Source organism: Triticum aestivum, chromosome 7D (genome assembly GCF_018294505.1).
Source record: "Triticum aestivum cultivar Chinese Spring chromosome 7D, IWGSC CS RefSeq v2.1, whole genome shotgun sequence".
Classification (NCBI taxonomy): domain Eukaryota; kingdom Viridiplantae; phylum Streptophyta; class Magnoliopsida; order Poales; family Poaceae; genus Triticum; species Triticum aestivum.
The window spans coordinates 474,234,588-474,256,568 of record NC_057814.1 but is presented as its reverse complement, the minus strand read 5'-3'; positions in this window follow the sequence as shown (position 1 = coordinate 474,256,568).

Sequence of the window (21,981 nt, the reverse complement as noted above, 5' to 3'; positions counted from 1 at the left end):
CGGCTGTCCCTTGAACCATAATATGAGTGATGAGACCTTCTAGGTTGTAGAAGGGCCCAACAAGATTGGGTTCAGCTTCGCGTGTGCCATCGGCACGAGGAGCAGAGGGGCCTGGATTGAAGTCTAATCCCCGCGACTTCTTGTTTTCTTTGGCAGAGTTCTTGGCAAACTGGAAGTTGCGCTTGAACAAATTGTCGTCACGACACCATAGCAATGAAGATGGGTCGGCATCTGCAGGCTGTGGTCCACGGACCATGCAAGGGTAGAAGCCTTGTTCAATGGCTTCAGCTCTGGACCTGGGTGGAAGATTTTTGTACAAAATGTCTCCCCATGGTCGCTTGATGGCATTCTTCTCAGCATATTCCTGGGTCACGAACCTGTACTTGTACCATTGTTCTGCCCAATATCTTCGAATCCATTGGATTCGGGTTTTTCGCTGATTGTAGTCCTCCTCTGGATCTGTCTTGTACAGCTCATAGAGGTCAGGAGGCAAATCTCTTGAGGTGTTCCCACGGCGCTGTCTGCCACCCTTCCTTGCAGACTTCTCTGTTGCCATGAAGTTCAGACTGAATGGCTTCAACACTGTCAAAGGCTTCCGTCTGCTGGTTAGACAGGAACTGGCTTCGGGAGAGTTGATGTGATGCTGTAAGAATTCTGCAAATGAATGCAGACTATGAGAACCAAGGGATTCTCCCACGGACATGTACCTGTGACAGCATTAGAGATGCGAGGGAAGGGGAAGAGGTCATATGCATTCTCAGAAGATTTTGAAGATAAATCAGTTTAGAAGACATTGACCTCATAGCGCGAAGACATTCACTTATATGTTGAGAGTTGGTTCCAGATTTGTACGAATCCAAGAATAAGTACAAGTGAGGAATCTAACTATGTGTGAAGCATAAGTGAATATACTAGGCATTATATGAGATGCAGACAGGATAGATCCAAATTTGTGGAGGCAGAAACCACTTTTGGTAAGAAAGGATGAATCTATAGGATCAAAAAGACGGTAAAAAGAGGGTTTTAATTTACCACACGATGAACTGCTAGACGGAGTAGAAGATGAGGCCGAGCAGTTCGATCTTCCGTGCCCTAACTTGGCGACGGAGGACACCTACGGCGGCGGCGGAGAAGACGATGTCCGCGGCCGGCGTGAAGACGGCGTCGGAGAGGTCGCGGCAGCTAAGCGCTTCGTCGCCGGCGTCGTCGAGAGCTAGCGATGGCGCTAGGGTTTGTCGAGGTGGAGAGGTGGAAGAAGGATTTTGACCGCGATTGGACGGGTATTTATAGGGAAAGGGACGGCACAGCGCAATTACGCAGGTGCCCCTGGCGGTTCACATCTGAGGGACACGTGGCGAACATGCAACACATTGGGAGTTGTCCCACGTTCCCACGCCCGCCTGGACTGTCGGATGGTCGTTCCGGCTTCTCCGGGTTTCAGGCAATAAGAATTGAACATTTAAAACAGATTTAATGTTTGTCTCTGTATCTTCTGCTGACAAGGACGCAGAGAAGACATTCGACAGTTTCAACAGAATGCATATGATTTGGATAGATAGAGTTTGAGGTAGGAAGCATAGAGAGGTTAGGGTCCGATCACATTCACTTAGTTCAAAAGATTCAAACGAGAAGACATAGCTATAAGTGAATGCTGTAGAGGACAGAACACTAATATATGTATATATCAGAATGCAACCAAATCAACATAGTGAAGATAATCATGAAGACAAGTTGAAATTGAAGACAAACCAAATGCGAAGACATAGCAAATGTAACGCCATGAGAAAAACACTTCAAACAGAAGAATTTGGTGGTGGCGTTACCCACCGTATAGGAAGTATTAGACCCAGACACGGCGCACAATTATCGTGGCGCTCCGAAGTCAAATTCCGCGTTAATGTATTCACACTTAGAATGTAAGTCTTCATTGATTGAAGATATACTTTACTTCGTGTGTTGCACATCTAAGTCATCATCATGCATAAGTGTTAGGATGTGTGCCTGATCACAGGACATTTGAGGATTCCAAGATATTTAGCTCACACCGTAACTTGCAAAACCTTTTCTCATCCAAGGGCTTTGTGAAGATATCTGCCAGTTGCTCTTCAGTGTTGACGTGTATGATATCAATATCTTCCTTCATGACATGATCTCTGAGAAAGTGATGACGAATTTCAATATGCTTTGTCTTCGAGTGCTGAACTGGGTTGTTGGCAATCTTGATGGCGCTTTCGTTGTCGCAGTAGAGTGGTACTTGTTTCAGATGGATGCCATAGTCCTTGAGTGTTTGCTTCATCCATAGAAGCTGAGCGCAGCATGATCCAGCAGCAATGTATTCAGATTCAGCAGTGGAGAGTGATACACAGTTCTGCTTCTTTGAAGACCAACAGACAAGTGATCGTCCCAGAAAGTGACATGTGCCTGATGTAGACTTGCGATCCACCTTGTCACCAGCATAATCAGCATCCGAGAATCCAACTAGATCAAACTCTGAGCCCTTTGGATACCATAATCCTAATGTTGGGGTGTAAGCCAAATATCGAAGAATTCGCTTCACAGCTAAGTGATGCGATTCCTTTGGTGCCGCTTGGAATCGAGCACACATGCAAACACTAAGCATAATATCTGGCCTAGATGCACATAAATAAAGTAAAGAACCAATCATGGAGCGGTATACCTTTTGATCGAACTCTTTACCATTGGCGTCAGGACCCAGATGACTCTTGGTTGGCATTGGCGTCGTGTAACCTTTGCAGTCTTGCATTCCAAACTTCTTCAGACAATCTTTGAGGTATTTCTCTTGAGATATGAAGATGCCATTTCTTTGCTGACGAATTTGAAGACCAAGGAAGAACTTCAGCTCACCCATCATGGACATCTGATATTGCTCTTGCATCATGTGTCCAAACTCATCACTGTATTTCTGGTTAGTGCAGCCGAAGATAATGTCATCCACATATATTTGGCACACAAACAGTTCACCATCATATGTCTTCGTGAAGAGTGTGGGATCCAGGGAACCAGGTTTGAAGCCTTTGCTCTTCAGGAAGTCTTTGAGCGTGTCATACCAAGCGCGAGGGGCTTGTTTGAGGCCATACAGTGCCTTGTTTAGCTTGTACACCATATCAGGATGTTTTGGATCTTCAAAGCCAGGAGGTTGTGCGACATACACTTCTTCTTCAATCTTGCCGTTGAGAAATGCACTCTTCACATCCATTTGATACAGCAAGATGTTGTGATGGTTAGCATAGGCTAGCAGTATGCGAATAGCTTCAAGCCTAGCCACAGGAGCAAATGTTTCATCGAAGTCAATCCCTTCAATTTGAGTGTATCCTTGAGCAACGAGACGAGCTTTGTTTCTGACAACTTGACCATGCTCATCTTGTTTGTTGCGATATATCCATTTTGTGCCTATTATGTTGTGCTTGCGGGGGTCAGGACGCTTGACAAGTTCCCAGACATTGTTCAGCTTGAACTGTTGAAGCTCTTCTTGCATAGCTTGAATCCATTCAGGTTCCATGAAGGCTTCAGCAACTTTCTTAGGTTCAGATATTGAGACAAAAGCAAAGTGCCCACAGAAATTTGCTAGTTGTGTTGCTCTTGAACGAGTGAGTGGACCAGGCGCATTGATGCTATCAATTATCTTCTCAATCTGTACTTCATTTGCAACACGAGGATGAACTGGACGAAGATTTTGCTCTTGCTGATCATTGTCATCGTTGGGAGGATTGTCTTCGGGCTGAGCATTGTCTTCAGGTTGATTAGGTGCAGAAATGATAAGTTCCTCTTCAGGCTGAGCTTCAGACGGTATGATTTCTCCAGTTCCCATTAGCTTGATGGATTCACTGGGTGGAACTTCATCTAGCACATTTGGCAGGTGCTCTCTTTGCGAGCCGTTAGTCTCATCGAACCGCACATCCACAGTTTCAACCACTTTATAGAGAAAGAGGTTGAAGACTCTGTAGGAGTGCGAGTCCTTTCCGTAACCGAGCATAAAACCTTCATGTGCTTTCGGTGCAAATTTTGAAGTGTGATGTGGATCCTTGATCCAGCACCTAGCACCAAATACTCTGAAGTAACTGACATTTGGCTTCTTACCAGTGAGGAGTTCATAGGATGTTTTCTTCAGAAGCTTGTGAAGATAAACACGGTTGATGACATGGCATGCAGTATCAATAGCTTCAGGCCAGAACTTTCTGGGTGTCTTGTATTCATCAAGCATCGTCCGAGCCATCTCAATGAGTGTTCTGTTCTTGCGCTCCACGATGCCATTCTGCTGAGGGGTGTACGGAGCTGAGAACTCATGAGTGATGCCTAATGTATCCAAGTACAGATCGAGGCCGGTGTTTTTGAACTCTGTGCCGTTGTCACTCCTGATATGCTTGATCTTGACGCCATAGTTGTTCATGGCACGGTTGGCGAAGCGTCTGAAGACATCCTGCACTTCAGTCTTGTAGAGAATTATGTGAACCCATGTATATCTTGAATAATCATCAACAATGACGAAGCCATAGAGACAAGCAGTTGTAGTGAGAGTAGAGTAGTGAGTAGGGCCAAATAAGTCCATGTGTAGCAGCTCGAAGGGTTGAGATGTCGTCATGATTGTCTTCGAGGGATGCTTGGCCCTAGTCATCTTTCCAGCTTCGCAGGCACCGCACAAGTGATCCTTCTTGAACTTGACGCCCTCGATGCCTATGACATGCTTCTTCTTTGCGAGAGTGTGTAAGTTCCTCATGCCAGCATGCCCTAGCCTCCGATGCCAGAGCCAGCACTCTGAAGCTTTTGCAAGAAGGCATACGGCAAGCTGTGGCCCTGCTGAGAAATCTACCATGTATAGATCATCTTTCCGGTACCCTTCAAAGACTAGAGACTTGTCAGATTCCATAAGTACAAGGCAACGATATTTTCCAAATATCACAATCATGTTCAAGTCACAAAGCATTGAGACAGACATTAAGTTGAAACCAAGGGATTCAACAAGCATCACTTTATCCATGTGCTGATCCTTTGAGATTGCAACTCTACCTAGACCCAATACCTTGCTTTTACCAGTGTCAGCAAATGTGATGTGACTCTTGTCAGATGGACGTAAGGTTGAGTCCATGAGAAGACTTCGATCACCAGTCATATGATTAGTGCATCCGCTGTCCATAATCCATTCTGAAGCATGAGGTGTCATACCCTACAGTACAGTTAGGGGGATAGGCTTCACCAAGAGTATTGTGAAGCATAAACATTTGACGGGCAAGAGGATTATCAAAGCTCAGATCAAGATTAGGACTGATAGGATGATTGGCAAACGATTCAGGAACAAAATACATAGTGAGACCATTTGGGCATTTGATCTTGCGCCCTACAAGATGTTTTAGGTCCCCAGCAATAGCATCAGACGCCTTTGATTTCCGGCTGGAGACCTTTCCCTGCAAAAGAAAGTTAATTCTTCTTAACCACCCACATCTTCAGGGGTGGCTTAGAAGCAATGAGTCTAAGTGCAGCATCTGAGAACTTCGGCTTTGGAGCCCTAGCAAATAGCCTTGCAGGAGATGAATGATACTCATATGAATAAGCAGAAAAGTTCTTAGTCTTATGAACATAGCGGTTTGAAGAAACACGCTCATATTCATAAGTCTGAGTATGGTTTCCCTGCAAAACATTGGCGTTAGGGTGACTCAGGTGAGTCCTCTGTCTGTATGAAGCCTTTGGGCCATATGAAGCCTTTGGTCTGGGATTTGTCTTCTTCCCAGGTGGTGTCATGATGACATTCACAGGAAGATTCTCAAGACAACTTTTGGGAACCCAGATCTTCTTCATAGGTGGCCCATTCCTGCAGTTAGTACCAATATACCTGGCAAACACTTCACCATTCTGATTCTTAAACAGTTTATAGTTTGCATCAAAGGATTCATCAATGATAATAGGGTTAGCACAGGTGAAGCCAGATAAGGTGGATGGATCCACTGAAGGTCCCTTTGCAGCAACCCATGTGGTTTTGGGGTACTGCTCAGGCTTCCAGTAGGAGCCATCAACATTCATTTTCCTCTCGAACCCAACACCCTCTTTCCTAGGGTTTCGGTTCAGAATCTGCTTTTTGAGGACATCGCACAGTGTCTGATGCCCTTTGAGACTTTTGTACATCCCTGTTTCAAGCAATGTCTTCAACCTAGCATTTTCATCAGCAATAGTAGTGGTATCCTCAGCAGAGGGGTTAGTTACCACATCAGCAGTTGAAGATATTGCAACAGTAGCAGCAGTAGAACATTCAGCAACAGAAGTAGCGTTATCACGCTCAAGGCATTTTAGACATGGTGGTTCAAATCCTTCCTGAGCGGAACTGATCTGTTGAGCGCGAAGTGACTCATTCTCTTTTTGAAGATCTTCATGAGTCGCTCTCAATTTCTCAAGCTCTTGCTTCCTTTGAAGATAATCATAGGAGAGCTTTTCATGAGTTGTTGAGAGCGTTTCATGACGACTTTCAAGTTCCTGGTACTTAACATGAAGATTTTTTATGTCTTCAATTAAGGACTGAGAACGGGTCATTTCAGCGTCCAACAGGTCATCGCTTTTATCTAACAGTTTTTGAGTATGTTCCATAGCTTTCTGTTGTTCAGTTGCAATTTTAGCAAGTGTTTTGTAGCTGGGTTTGGATTCACAATCAGAGTCATCTTCACTAGATGTTTGAAAGTAAGCATCGCGTGATTTTACCTTGGCACCACGTGCCATGAAGCAGTAGGTGGGAGCAGAGTCGTCCTTATCATTAGCTTCAGCGTTGGTGACGGAGCCATTGTCTTCAGTGTTGAAGATGGACTTGGCAACGTAGGCTGTAGCTAGAGCCAGACTTGCAACGCCAGGGTCGGACTCCTCCTCAGACTCCACCTCCGCCTCCTCAGAAGCAGACTCCTCCTCTGAATCCATCTCCTTGCCGACAAAAGCACGAGCCTTGCCAGATGAGCTCTTCTTATGAGATGAAGACTTGGATGAGGACTTGGAAGAAGACTTTGAGGATTTCTTCTTCTTCTTGTCATCAGAATCATATTCCTTGCTCTTCTTCTTCTTCTTGTTCTCATTGTCCCACTGTGGACACTCAGAGATGTAGTGTCCAGGTTTCTTGCACTTGTGACATGTTCTCTTCTTGTAGTCATGAGTGGAAGCTTCATCATTTCTTGAGCTGGATCGTGAAGACTTTCTGAAGCCCTTCTTCTTAGTGAACTTCTGGAACTTCTTCACAAGCATAGCAAGTTCCTTTCCAATGTCTTCAGGATCATCAGAACTGCAGTCAGATTCTTCTTCAGATGAGGAAACAGCTTTTGCCTTCAAAGCACGAGTTCGGCCGTAGTTGGGACCATAGATATCTCTTTTCTCAGATAGCTGGAACTCATGTGTGTTGAGCCTCTCAAGTATATCAGACGGATCGAGTGTCTTGAAGTCAGGGCGTTCTTGTATCATGAGGGCAAGGGTGTCGAACGAGCTGTCAAGTGATCTCAGTAGTGTCTTGACGATTTCATGCTTGGTAATCTCAGTGGCGCCGAGAGCACGAAGCTCATTTGTGATGTCAGTGAGGCGATCAAACGTGAGCTGGACATTCTCATTGTCGTTTCTCTTGAAGCGGTTGAAGAGGTTGCGAAGAACACTGATCCTTTGATCTCTCTGGGTTGAGACGCCTTCGTTGACCTTGGAGAGCCAGTCCCAGACTAGCTTCGACGTTTCCAGAGCACTCACACGGCCATACTGTCCTTTGGTCAGATGACCACAGATGATGTTCTTGGCAGTAGAATCCAGTTGAATGAACTTCTTGACATCAGCAGGGGTGACACCTTCACCAGTCTTGGGAACGCCATTCTTGACGACATACCAGAGGTCGACATCAATGGCTTCAAGATGCATGCGCATCTTATTCTTCCAGTAGGGATATTCAGTTCCATCGAAGACGGGGCAAGCAGCGGAGACTTTGATTATCCCTGCAGTCGACATAGCTAAAACTCCAGGTGGTTAAACCGAATCACACAGAACAAGGGAGTACCTTGCTCTGATACCAATTGAAAGTGCTAGTTATCGACTAGAGGGGGGTGAATAGGCGATTTTTATGAAAGTCTTCAAAACATGAGAGTTTCGAAGACAAACAATAGAAATGAACCTATTGATATGCAGCGGAAGGTAGACTACACTAGGCAAGCCATAGTCAAGTATTCAATGAAGTGAAAGTGCGAAGACTAATAGCAGCTAGGTAGTACGGATCAGGATGGAAGATGGTATGAAGCCAAACAACGATAGAAGTCACACAGTGAAGACAAATAGGTAAAGCAAACAAGCAATGACTTCACGAAGACAAACTGTAAGTAAAGAGAGGGAGAGGATAGAACCGGTCACTTGTTGAGGACACAGGATTTGTTGGACCAGTTCCAGTTGCTGTGACAACTGTACGTCTGGTTAGGGAGGCTGAGATTCAACTCAGAAGACCGCGTCTTCACCTTATTCCCCTTGAGCTAAGGACACCCAGTCCTCGCCCAATTACTCTGGTAAGTCTTCAAGGTAGACTTCCAAACCTTCACAGACTTCGTTCACCGGCGATCCACAATGACTCTTGGATGCTCAGAACGCGACGCCTAACCGGCTGGAGGATTCACAGTCCTCAAGTGTAACAAGTCTTCAGGTCACGCGGACAGAAAGACTTCAGTGATGCCTAACACTCTTTGGCTCTGGGTGTTTGGGCTTTGTCCTCGCAAGGATTTCTCTCTCTCAAAAGCTTCGGAGGTGGGTTGCTCTCAAACGACAAAAGCCGTGCACTAACTCTGAGCAGCCACCAATTTATGGTGTAGGGGGTGGGCTATTTATAGCCACTAGGCAACCCGACCTGATTTGTCCGAAATGACCCTGGGTCACTAAGGAACTGACACGTGTTCCAACGGTCAGATTTCAAACACACGCGGCAACTTTACTTGGGCTACAAGTAAAGCTGACTCATCCAGCTCTGGATAAGATTTGCTCTCATTGTCTTCGCTCGAAGACATAGGATTTTGGTTGAGCATCACTTCAGTCACTCTGACTTTGTTCACTGGGACCCCACTTAACAGTACGGTGGTTCCTACGACTCAACAAAGAAGAAAAGGAAACAACGAAACAACTAGGTCTTCGCGCTCCATAGTCTTCACGCAATGCCTTCTCTTGTCATAGTCTTCAATGTGAATATCTTCACATACCACCATCGTCTTCAATGTCTTCATACATTTTTAGGGGTCATCTCCCCGGTAGGTAAACCGAATCAATGAGGGACTACTACCTGTGTTATCCTGCAATTCTCACAAACACATTAGTCCCTCAACCAGGTTTGTCGTCAATACTCCAAAACCAACTAGGGGTGGCACTAGATGCACTTACACATAGACATTACGAGCATAGTTTTCGTAGCAATATTTAAGTATGTCTAAATTTTCAGATTTGTAGAGAATAATATCACACTTTTCAATCAAAGAAGCAACTTCATGAGCACCCTTAAAAGCAACAAATTCTTCAATTTGTTTGATATCATAGTAACTATTTACACCCATTTCATAAGAAGATAATATTTCATTATCATTAAACTCACATAGGTAGGGAAGGTGTTTTTAGGGTTCTTGGAGCAACAAGTAAAATCACAAATTTCACAAAGATTCCAAGCATAGCATAGGCAAACAATTTATTTGATTCCATAAGAGCTTCCCTTTTTCAGACAAACGATGACGCACAAAATGAGCTGGCTCATCTAAAGATTTTCCCTCAACTAAACTAGTTGGGGTTTTAGCACGAGCACATATGGATCGAAGATGATCGAGGTAGAAAACGTTGAGTTGATCCATACCAATAGATTTTTAGCAAGCAAAGATGCAAGCAAAATAGAAGGCACATGGAAACACAAGCAAACATAAGATCGAACGAAAGAAGGGCGAATAAAAAGGCAAATCTTTTAAAAATCGTTCTAGAAGTGGGGGAGAGGAAAAGAGAGGCGAATGGCGAATAATGTAATGCAAGAGATGACAATTTTAGGACGGGTACTTGGTATGTCTTGACTTGGCGTAGATCTCCCCGGCAACGGCGCCAAAAATTCTTCCTGCTACTTCTTGAGCTTGCGTTGGTTTTTCCCTTGAAGAGGAAAGGGTGATGCAACAAAGTGGAGATAAGTATTTCCCTTAGTTTGAGAACCAAGGTATCAATCCAGTAGGAGACAACGCCCAAGTCACCAAATACCTACACAAACAATCAAACAACTTGCACCCAACGCGATAAAGGGGTTGTTAACCCTTCACGGTTACTTGCAAAAGTGAGATATGATAGAGATAGATAAACGATAAAGTAAATATATTTTTGTATTTTTGGTTTATAGATCGGAAAGTAAAAGATTGCAAAATAGTAGATCGAAAACTTATATGATGGAAAATAGACCCGAGGGCCATAGGTTTCACTAGAGGCTTCTCTCTAGATAGAAAATAATACGGTGGGTGAACAAATTACTGCCGAGCAATTGATAGAAAAGCGCAAAGTTATGATGATATCTAAGGCAATGATCATGAATATAGGCATCACGTCCGTGTCAAGTAGACCAAAACGATTCTGCATCTACTACTGTTACTCCACACATCAACCGCTATCTAGCATGCATCAAGAGTATTAAGTTCATAAAGAACGGAGTAACGCATTAAGCAAGATGACATGATGTAGAGGAATTAAATCAAGCATTATGATGAAAACCCCATCTTTTTATCCTCGATGGCAACAATACAATACGTGCCTTGCTGCCCCTACTGTCACTCGGAAAGGACACCGCAAGATTGAACCCAAAACTAAGCACTTCTCCCATTGCAAGAAAAACCAATCTAGTTGGCCAAACCAAACCGATAGTTCGAAGAGAATTACAAAGATATCAAATCATGCATATAAGAATTCAGAGAAGATTCAAATAATATTCATAGATAAGCTGATCATAAATCCACAATTCATTGGACCTCGGCAAACACACCACAAAAAAATTATTACATCAATAGATCTCCAAGAACATTGAGGATAACATGGTATTGAGAATCAAAGAGAGAGAAGAAGCCATCTAGCTACTAGCTATGGACCCGTAGGTCTGTGGTAAACTAGTCATGTGTCACAGCCCCAGATCAGCCCTTGCTTGATTTCTCTTGCATCCATGCATCATGTTTAAATTCAAATGAAATTTGAATTGAGGAATTTTCAAAGCCTCAGAAACCTTTTAAAAATGATCAACATTAAAATCTTCTCAAAGAAGCCCAAGAAAATGTTCCTGTCCAACCTTGAAAAATATTGGCAAGAATAAAATTCAAACCAATATTTTTGGAATCACAGAAATATTTATTTTGGGCCTTTTTGAATTAAATCAATGACATATTTGGGTTGGATTTATTTCTGTTATATAAGAAATAAAGTTCATATATTTTTGTGAGTTGCCTGTGACCTTGGACTAGTTTCTGAGCTCACATAACAATTTACAGAAAGTTTAAAAAATGATTTGATGTTTTAAATCAAGTCAAAACAAATTACAAAAAAAAACTAGAAAAGAGAAATAAAAGTCAGAGAGGAGGGAAATTTACCTGGCCTCACCTGTGCAGCCACCAGAGGGGCCAGCCCACCACTGTGGCGGCCCAGCCCACCAGGCGCTCTCCTGTCGCCTTCCTCCTCGCGCCAGTAGGCGAGGGCGCGTGCCCGACGCGCGCAGCTACACGCCGCGACCACCCGCAGCTCCTACCGTTCCATGCAACGCCGATCCGCTTAACGCCCGAACTCCGGCCGCTGCACAAGTCGCCTCCGCCATCGCTTTAGGCCACTAGAGCTGCTGCTGTGAGCACCACTGGACGCGGACGAGTCTCCTCGTCACGTAGAGCCTCTCCGTCGTGCAAATGGTCGCCTGTGGGCGATTCCCGATGCCCTCCGCCGCGTTCGGCCTCGCCGGCGGCTAAACGCCGGCGGGTTGACCGCTTTGACCGCTGGTGGGTTAGCCCCGGTTGACCAGGGGATTTGACCTCCCTTGAGTCTATGACATGCGGGCCCCTCCCGGCTAATTAATCTAGTTTAGGTTTAAACTTAATTAGTTTAACCTAGGTTAGTGCTAATCTAACTAGGTTAGTTCAGTTAGCCACTGACACGCGGGCCCCACTGGTCAGTTTGACCTGGGCTGCCCCGTTGACTCGCTCATGTCATGTTGACGTAGTGCGGACGCAGTAATGCATTTTCCGGAATTAGTTTAATTCTAAATAATTAGAAAATCCAGAAAATAGCCTAAACTTCTAAAAATCATAGAAAATCAACCGTAACTCCAAATGAAATAATTTATATATGAAAAATTATCAGAAAAATATGAAGAATCTGTTTATGGCATTCTCATGCATGTTTGAACAACTTACAACCAATGTATATGACAATTTGAATCAATGGTATTTGAAATGCCTCATGTGGAGTTCAAATTTGAATCTAGTGTTCAAACCAACTCCATTTAAATCGTTGCTAGCTGCATTAGCTCAAATCACAGCATATTGCCATGTCACATTCATGCATCATATTGTTGCATTGCATTGATTGTGTTTCCTCTCTGTTGCCGGTAATTGTTCCCCCTCGGTAGACGTATGTTCCGACGATGAGTTCGATGACACCGATGAAGAACTATAATATCTTCAGAAGTGCCAGGCAAGCATAACCCCCTCGTTCATTCCGATACAATCCCACTCTCTCGCTCCTGCTCTCTTTTACTGCATTAGGACAACAACGATTCATCTGTTACTTGTTGCGGTAGTTGAACCCCTTATCCTCTGCATGACCTGTCATTGCCACAGTAAATAGATGAAACCCACTAGCATGAGTAGGAGTTGTTTGAGCCCTGATGTGCCTACTCATTCATGCTTGTTTGTCATGCCTGCTACTGCTTAGAGTTGAGTCGGGTCTGATTCATCAGGGATGAGTTGGAATGGTGATGAACATGTCCTACTGTGTGTGAGCTAAGTGTGTGAACACGATTTGGTAAAGGTAGCGGTGAGAGGCCATGTAGGAGTACATGGTGGGTTGTCTCATTGAAGCCGTCCTCAGGAACTGAGTTCTGTGTTTGTGATCCATGATACAGTTACTACCACGCATTGGGCCCGAAACCAATGGACCCTCTCGGCTTCTTAATCACCCTTGTCCTCTGTCCAGGAGTTGCAAGTAGTTTCTGGTGTTTGTAGTATGCTGGAGGCCGTGGGCAGCGCTGACCCGAGGGGTGGGCTGTGATGCGGTAGGCACGTGGCACGGTGTACCGGGCGCCCGTTTGGTGTCTCGGGAACCCTGCACACATCGTTCGGGGCCGTATGTGGAAACCTCAGCCAGACTCCCTGCGGATGGAACCTGAATAGGCGATAAACCTGGACTAGAGACTTGAGTGTTTAGGTAGGCTGTGGCCGACACCCTCGCTGGGCTTCCGCTTGAAGGTTGCCGAGTACATGTCGTGTAAACGACGGTAAGTGGTGAGAGCGTGTGTGTCGAAGTACACCCCTGCAGGGTTAATATGATCTATTCGAATAGCCGTGTCCGCGGTAAAGGACTTCTGGGTTGCCTAGAACAGTTCATAGACAAGTGAAAGTGGATACTCTAAAATGCGCAAGATAAGCGTGAGTGCTATGGATGGCGTTCTCGTAGGGAGACGGGAGCGGATCCATAGTGGAGTATTGATATGGTGAATATGTGGACTCGTGTGCGCCACCTCAAAAGAGTTACTTGCAGTCGTAGTTAGGATAGCCACCGAGTCAAAGTTGGCTTGCTGCAGTTAAACTCCACCACCCCCTTTGTTGATACCGATGCATATGTAGCTAGTTCTGATGTAAGTCTTGCTGGGTACATTTGTACTCACGTTTGCTTAATTTATGTTTTTGCAGAGAGACTTCAGTCTCGCTAGTAGTTCCGCGTGGACTTCGACGTTTAGCTTGTTACCTCAGCTACGATCTTGTGCCCTCGGCGGGATCTAGTAAATAGTCAGGCTTCTCAGCCTTTTTCATTTGTAGATGTCTGTACTCAGACATGTTAAGCCTCCGCATGTGTTTGACTTGTATGCTCTGAATGTTGGGTCATAAGACCCATGTTTGTAATATCTCGCTCCTCGGAGCCTAATGAATAAATACTTGAGTCGTAGAGTTATGTTGTGATGCCATGTTGTATTTACCCATATCGAGCATATTGCGTGTATGATTGAAATGCTTGGTATGTGTGGGATCCAACAACCTAGTTGTTTATCCTTGGTAGCCTCTCTTACGGGGAAATGTAGTCTTGTGCTTCCATGAGCCATAGTAGTCCGCTACAGCCCGGTTCACCGGAGTCCTGCTAGCCCAGCACTACTGCTCCGAAACACTTGGCCGGCCGGCATGTGATTCACTTTGTTCCTGTGTCTGTCCCTTCGGGGAAATGTCACGCGGTGACATCCGGAGTCCTGCCTAGCCTGCTACAGCCCGGGTTCCTAGAGTCCTGTTAGCCCAGTGCTACAGCCCGGATTCGCATGCTGCTGACCGACATGCTCGATGTTGATTCATGTATGCCTGTCCCCATAAGTTAGTGCCACTTTGGGTTCACGACTAGTCATGTCGGCCCGGGTTCTCTGTCATATGGATGCTAGCGACACTATCATATACGTGAGCCAAAAGGCGCAAACGGTCCCGGGCCATGGTAAGGCGACACCCGTGGGAATACCGTGCGTGAGGCCGCAAAGTGATATGAGGTGTTACAGGCTAGATCGGTGTGACTTAGAATCGGGGTCCTGACATCACGCTTCATCGAAATGGCAATAGAGTTGATGTAGAAGCCCTCCATGATCGAATCCCCCTTCGGCAGGGTGCCAGAAAAGGTCCCTAGATGGGATCTCACGGGTACAGAAGGTTGCGGTGGTGGAAAAGTGTTTTCGTGGATGCCTCTGTTGGTTTGGGGATATATGGGAATATATAGGCGCAAGAATTAGGTCAGGAGGTGCACGAGGGGCTCAAAGGGTGGGGGGGGGGGCGCCCTACCCCCTTGGGCGCGCCCTCCGTCGTTGTGGCCGCCTCGTGGCTCCTCCAACTTCATCTCCAAGTCTCCTGGTTGTCTTCTGGTCCAAGAAAAATCATCGTAAAGGTTTTATTCGGTTTGGACTCCGTTTGGTATTCCTTTTCTACGAAACTCAAAAACAGGGAAAATATAGGAACTGGCACTGGGCTCTAGGTTAATAGGTTAGTCCCAAAAATAATATAAAATAGCATAATAATTCATATAAAACATCCAAAATAGATAATATAATAGCATGGAACAATAAAAAATTATAGATACGCTGGAGACATATCACCCGCTCAGGAGGACATGCAATGACAAGCGTTGGCGCGTCGTCATGGGTGGCGGCGAGGAGGACAGCCCATGGCAGCCCTAGAAGCACCACCACAACAGCACCTCGCCGCCGCCCTCCGCACGGGTTGGCAGCCCCCGTCCTAGAGATGGGTAAGCTACCGTGATTCCCAATTGACCCCTCCTCTGAATTCCTAGATTGCTTGTGCTCTCCACTGACCGCATGAGTGGGCAGTGAGTGGGTTCAATCTCGATTTCGTTGCGGATGTGCAGCTTCTTGTAACAATTAGGGCGAGATGTATAATGTGTCGGCTAGGATCTGGTTTGGGATTTTGCATGCAGTTGTCGATTCTATGATTTGCCTCCGGTAAATGTGAGTGAGCACTGATCCATCGTCATATGGATGCTGAGATGAGTTGTTGTTGTGATTAAAATTGTGTTGGTGCTCTAGGAGTAGATGCACTATAGGAGGGAAAGGAGCTCATGGTTGATCATGAGGCTTATAAGTATCTCCTTGCTGAATATCAAGTTGTGTTCTCTCTCTACTTCATGTTTTGTCTAACAAGAAAATATAGTGTGCGATTCATATTTTTGACGGACAGTAAATGGCAATCTTTTGTTCAATTGTCATTTACAATCATTTGTCTGTAGACACCATTTATTTGTCTGATGCATTCTTAAGTTACAAAGTTAACTATGGGCTCTAGCTAATGTTGTACCGACTCGCCTTGTAAATGAAGATTTGGCTTTTGGCACCATTGCATTAATATCTGCAGACCTTCTTTGCAGTGCCCGTACTATTGTCAATCAAGTATTCAGTGGCAATCGAACGATCATCTTGCCACATACGTGTCTGCTGGCAAGGCTCCACCCTGTTCAAGGGTGGTATGTCCCATCGGAACTGGCTGATGTGAGAGTCCCAATGCTACATCTTTCAAACGTCCAGATAAATGGTTTCCCTCCATGCCCGGTGCAAAAAAGGATAAATGATTCGCCTGGACTTTTGAAAAAAAAACTAAAATGCCTGACGCAATTGTGATTTTGATGCTCCCTTATAATAGTACAAGAAAATGGCATGTTCATGAACTAGAGGTCGTCTCTCACCAGGTTGCTGCTACACTTTCCCCTGATATCTTTTCAATAGTTTATAACATTTACTTTTAATCTTTAAAAAATAATAGGACTATGTAAATATACTCCTCGAGACAAAGCATAGAGTCGCTTAGTTGTTGTTTCTCTTTTAGGCCCAAATAAACAATTATATATTATATACACTATTGTATTGCATGAAACCATATGAAAGTATAAAACACCTGTACATCTTGAATGGACTAGGGTGCAGGTTAGCCTGTTGTTCCTCCTCGAAAACCATGTTTGGTGGTTAGGAATATGGTGTTATTTCATTTTTACATACAAGATATATGTTTAGCTTCCAGTAAAGAAGTAAATATTAATTCAATCACAAGTTCTTTTCTTAGCTTGGGTATCCTGGCTTAAATTTATCTGCAATTACAGAAGTAGCATTGTGATATCGCTAATACTGTTTTTATTCACTCTCTTCTCCTTGGTGCGGGGAACTTGTTGTGTTTCCTAATGAATAAAGTAGTGAAACTTTTCATGTAGTTCTTCTTATTCATATGTAGCTAATATTTTTCGTAAAGAACATAAATCAACCTTCACAAAGGATCAATCCTCTTACTTTATGCATTCATGTTCTCTTAATTTTGTTCCTTCATAGAATTTTTTTCTCATTTCAATCTTTCTCCATTTGGTATGAGTATGCACATGCTCTGAATTTTTTGACTATTCTTGGTTGATTAATGGTTGGTGTATTGCCTTCCACTTTGCATTATTCTCAATCTTCTTGCTTAGGCTATGTGTACCATTCTGTCATGTGCCACCATCAATCTGAGCAAAAATTAGTGTGGATGAACCGAGCTATTTTATTGTAAGATGGGCAAAGAACTTCCTGGGTAGATAATCATGTAGTTAATGTTTTATGCCATATATATCCAGATAGGTGAAATCTAGATAGGTGAATTCTCGCAAGTTGGTCTCCATATCTAAGGATTGTGCCAACCTAGAGCCTTTTTAGATTGTGCCAACTCTGTTTGGGATTTCCTTCTATCTAATCAAGGCTCATTCCATTTTGTTTTGTCCTTACCTCCTTTTATGTCATAAATTCTTCACCTATTCAAGAATCTCATTTTTTGTTAGTTGGAACAACTGAAAAAATCATATCATTCTTTATGTGATTGATCAATAGAAAGAAAGGTCTGCAAAGAGTGCACTCACAAAAGCCATCTACTATAGGCCATGAGTGATTACCTTGAAAGCTTTTTCATCGAGGCCATAGTTTCAAATTATACCATCCTTTAAGAAATGTTCAGTCAGAATTAGAGGAAATGCAATCCATTGGGGGTCTGAAGTTCTGAACTTTGAGCTCTCTATTTGAATCATTATTATTATTTTGTCTGTAGGCCATGGGCAAAGAATCCGGAGAGTGACTAATGTTCCACAACTTTTCTTATGTTCCAAATTCACTATTAGTGTTGGTCATCTTCAAATAACAGAAAACCATATGGCAGGATTAAGATCGTAATTTGTGCTCATATACTTTTTCAAAATTCACTGCTTATTTAATATATTTTTAGAAGTTTGAGAGAAAAAGAGAGTAAATACATAGTAACGTTATATTGATTTAAGTTATAGCAGCGCACTTACTTCTAACTATATATAAATATCTCTCTATATATTCGATAGCACACTACAAAAAAAGACACATCCGTGACATTTTGGGCCGAACGAATTTTTTTTGTCATACTTATGACACTTCTATGACGATAATTGTGACAAAACCCGGTATCATCATAGATGTGGTGGGGTTCTACTTCTTTGACAAAAAATCATGATAGAAAATGGGCTTTTCGTCCTGGGCGGGCCGGAGACGCAGCTGCATGACATTCTTTGGGCCGTCCATGATGGAAAAAACCGTGGTAGAAGCGAGGGCGAGGAAAATATCGGGGTGTTCCCGGTTACGGTGGGTGGTCGGGGCCGAGCGATGCGCATTTCTCTCATACACGCACGCGCGTGGGTGCGAGGCGTTGGGCTCTAACTGAACCCGAGCGAGGCGTTGTGCTCTAACTGAACCCGAGCGATTGCACTGCAGGCTACGCGTTACTGAACCCGAGCGATTGATCGATGGCTGTTAACTGAACCCGATCGAGCGATTCCTTCGCTACTGCTGCTAACTGAAGCCGATCGATGCTGCCTCTAGATGAACAGTGAGCGTTGCTGGGGGGGGGGGGGGTTGGATGAACAGTTCCCGGTGGGGGTGGATGAACAGGTTCCCGTGGTGTTGCCTCTAGATGAGTAGTGAGCGTTGCTGTGGGGGTTTGGATGAACAGTTCCCGGTGGGGGTGGATGAACAGGACCCCGTGGTGTTGCCTCTGGATGAACAAGACCTGATCGATCGAGCCGGTTGGGGCTGGATGAACAGGACCCCGTGGAGGGCAGGATGAACAGGTCCACCCCGTGGAGGGTAGGATGAACAGTAGACGGTGGAGGGCTGGATGAACAGTAGCCCGTGGAGGGGTGGTTGAACAAGAGCCCGTGGAGAGGGCTGGTTGAACAGTAGCCGGTGGAGTAGCGCGCGGTGGAGGCTGGATGAACAGGAGCCCGTGGATGAACAGTCGCAGGTGGAGGCTGGAGGAGGTCGACGGTGGATGAACAGTAGCCCGTGGAGGCTGGAGGGGGTCGACGGTGGAGATGAATAGTATCCCGTGGAGTCCCGTTTTGCGGTACGCCACACCCCTCCCGATGAACAGGACCCCCGTTTCGACCGTAGCGCTTCAACACAAGTCCGTTTCCTCCATTTTGCGGGACGCCACACCCCTCCCGATCAACAGGACCCCCGTTTCGACCGTAGGAGGTCCGTTTCCTCCGTTTTGCGGTACGCCAGACCCCTCCCAATGAACATGATCCCGTTTTGAACGTGGCCGGTCGAACACAAGGCTGTTTCCTCCGTTCTGTGGTACGCCAGGCCTCGTTTCCATCGGCTGTTCCGTCCAAGCCCTCCCGATAAACACGGCGACGCATTCCATTCCGACCCAGTCTGTTGGCTCCCCATGAACATGACGACGACATTGTTTCTCTGTTCCGACCCAGCCATGTACACAAGCCCTGGCCGTACGTACGCGCTAGTAGGCGTTAGAGACCCCGCCCGTATGTACGTACGTGGCCGTATTTACTTTCTTGCACCCTGGCCGCTGTACGTACGTGTACATGCTACGTGCGTGCCTCTACTACGACACGTGCGCACCTCTACATCGACCAGTATGTACGTACATGTTCGCGACCAGAATGACAATGCTACGCATGCTTCGACCAGGTGGGTCCCGACTATCAGACACTTCCTTGCCTATGAAGATGTAGCTGGTGGGTCCTAGCAGTCAGGGGGGCAAATCATTTTTTTGCCTGGACGCACTTCCTTGCGTGCGAAGATGTAGCTGGTGGGTCCCAGCAGTCAGGGGGAAATGTTTTTTTCGCGAAATACGGTGGCCCGTCCGGTGGTCTCCGCTGTCAGGTGGAGGAATAATTATTTTGCGCGTAATAAGGAGGCACTTCCTTGCTGCGGCCGTGGACCCAGCTGTCAGCCTCTCCACATACAGTACTCTTCCGATGGAAGTCGTTCCTTGACCATGTTGACCATGCCACGCCGAGAGCACCAGGGCGGTGGACGACGGCGAGGCCTAGGAAGGGGACGACGCGGAGCCGGGGAAGACGCAGCAGTGGAAGCCCGTGTGGAGAGGAGTACGAGGGTTCACTGGTTCGGCTGCAGTGTGAGGCTGCCGTCACCGCAAGGCCTGGCCAGCGGTGGCAATAGTAGGGGGCGGTGAGGCCTTCGCGGCAGCACAGCCGGCCACGGGAGGCAGGAGCATGCGGCATGACCGGCGCTGCTTTGGGCGGCTCGAGCAAGAAGACCAGAGGTTGAAGAAGCACTATGGCCGTTGGATGGACATCGTACGGTCACTGGTGCTAGAATCGTTCATATTGACTAAGTTGACAAAGCACTCCCTCCCCGTCAACTTAGTAGGCCCACAAGTCAGCCTCCCACCAAGGTGGGTCCCAACTAGCAGGGGGAGTATTTTTTTGTGCGTAATAAGGAGGCACTTCCGGTGGGTCCGAGCTGACAGTGGGGGGAACGTTTTTTCATGAAATACGGTGGCCCGTCCGGTGGGTCCCAACAGTCAGGGGGAAACATTTTTTTGCCAAATACGGTGGCCCGTCCGGTGGGTCCCTGCTGTTAGGTGGAGGAATAATTATTTTCCGCATAATAAGGAGGCACTTCCTTGCGGCTGCCGTGGACTCAGCTGTCAGCCTCTCCACGTACAGTACTCTTCCGATGGAAGTCGTTCCTTGACCATGTTGACCACGCCGCGCCGAGAGCACCAGGGCGGTGGACGACGGCGAGCGGCGAGGCCTAGGAAGGGGACGACACGGAGCCGGGGAAGACACGGCAGTGGAAGTCCGCGCGAAGAGGAGTACTAGGGTTCACTGGTCCGGCTGCGGTGTGAGGCTGCCATCGCCGCATAATAACAGGGGGTGTGGGTGAGTGGAGGGATGGCCTGGCCAGCGGTGGGAGTAGTAGGGGGCGGTGAGGCCTCCGCGGCAGCACAGCCAGCCACGGGAGGCAGGAGCAGGCGGCACGACCGGCGCTGCTTTGGGCGGCTCGAGCAAGAAGACCAGAGGTTGAAGAAGCACTACGGCCGTTGGATGGACATCGTACGGTCACTGCAGCTAGAATCGTTCATATTGACTAAGTTGACCAAGCCCTTGGTACGCGTCAACTTAGTAGGCCCACAGGCCAGCTTCTGAAACGGTGCGCCCCAGATGTTAGGGGAGGAATCATTTTTTGGGCGGGTGAAGCTAGAATATCCGAGATTGACGAAGAAGCACGACATCCGTTGGATGGACATCCAACGGCCACTGCTGCTAGAACCGTGTGTTGACTATAATAAGTTGACAAAGCCTTGCATACGCGTCAACTTAGTAGGCCCACAAGTGTGTGGCAGAGAACTTATAGCCCATTTGCAATTTGTAAGAATGTACAACCCATTTTTGAATTCTAATGGAATTTACTACAACCCATTTACAGTTTGTTAAAAGTACAGCCCATTTTCTAGCTAGGACAACGATTAATAATTTCAACCAACCGTTCAAGACAGAATTCAATAAAATTTCCCACATTTTGATGGGATCCGAAATATTTTTATCCCGAAATTTCTAGTCAGATTAAATATAAATTTGTATTACGTAAAAATCTAACGAAACATTGCGCGCGCAACAATTAAAAATTAAGATTTCCAAAATCCATAAATAATATTTTATAAACTAATTTCGTGCTTGGTGCATTTTTTATAGTTACTGCCCAGTTTTTATAATTACATCCCATTTATTATTTTTAAAGCCCATTTTCCTGTTAAGCCTAATGCATCCCTCCTAGGAAAGATTTGCAGCCCAGCGGGGCGGAGAATAACAAGTTGACGTTGCCTGGGTATTCCTCAAAAAAAGTATAGATGGGCTAGCCATTCTCATCTTGAAAAAAATTAATATCTGGGCTGGATATCTGTCCTGGGCTAGACGGGCCACAGCCCGCCCAGTTAA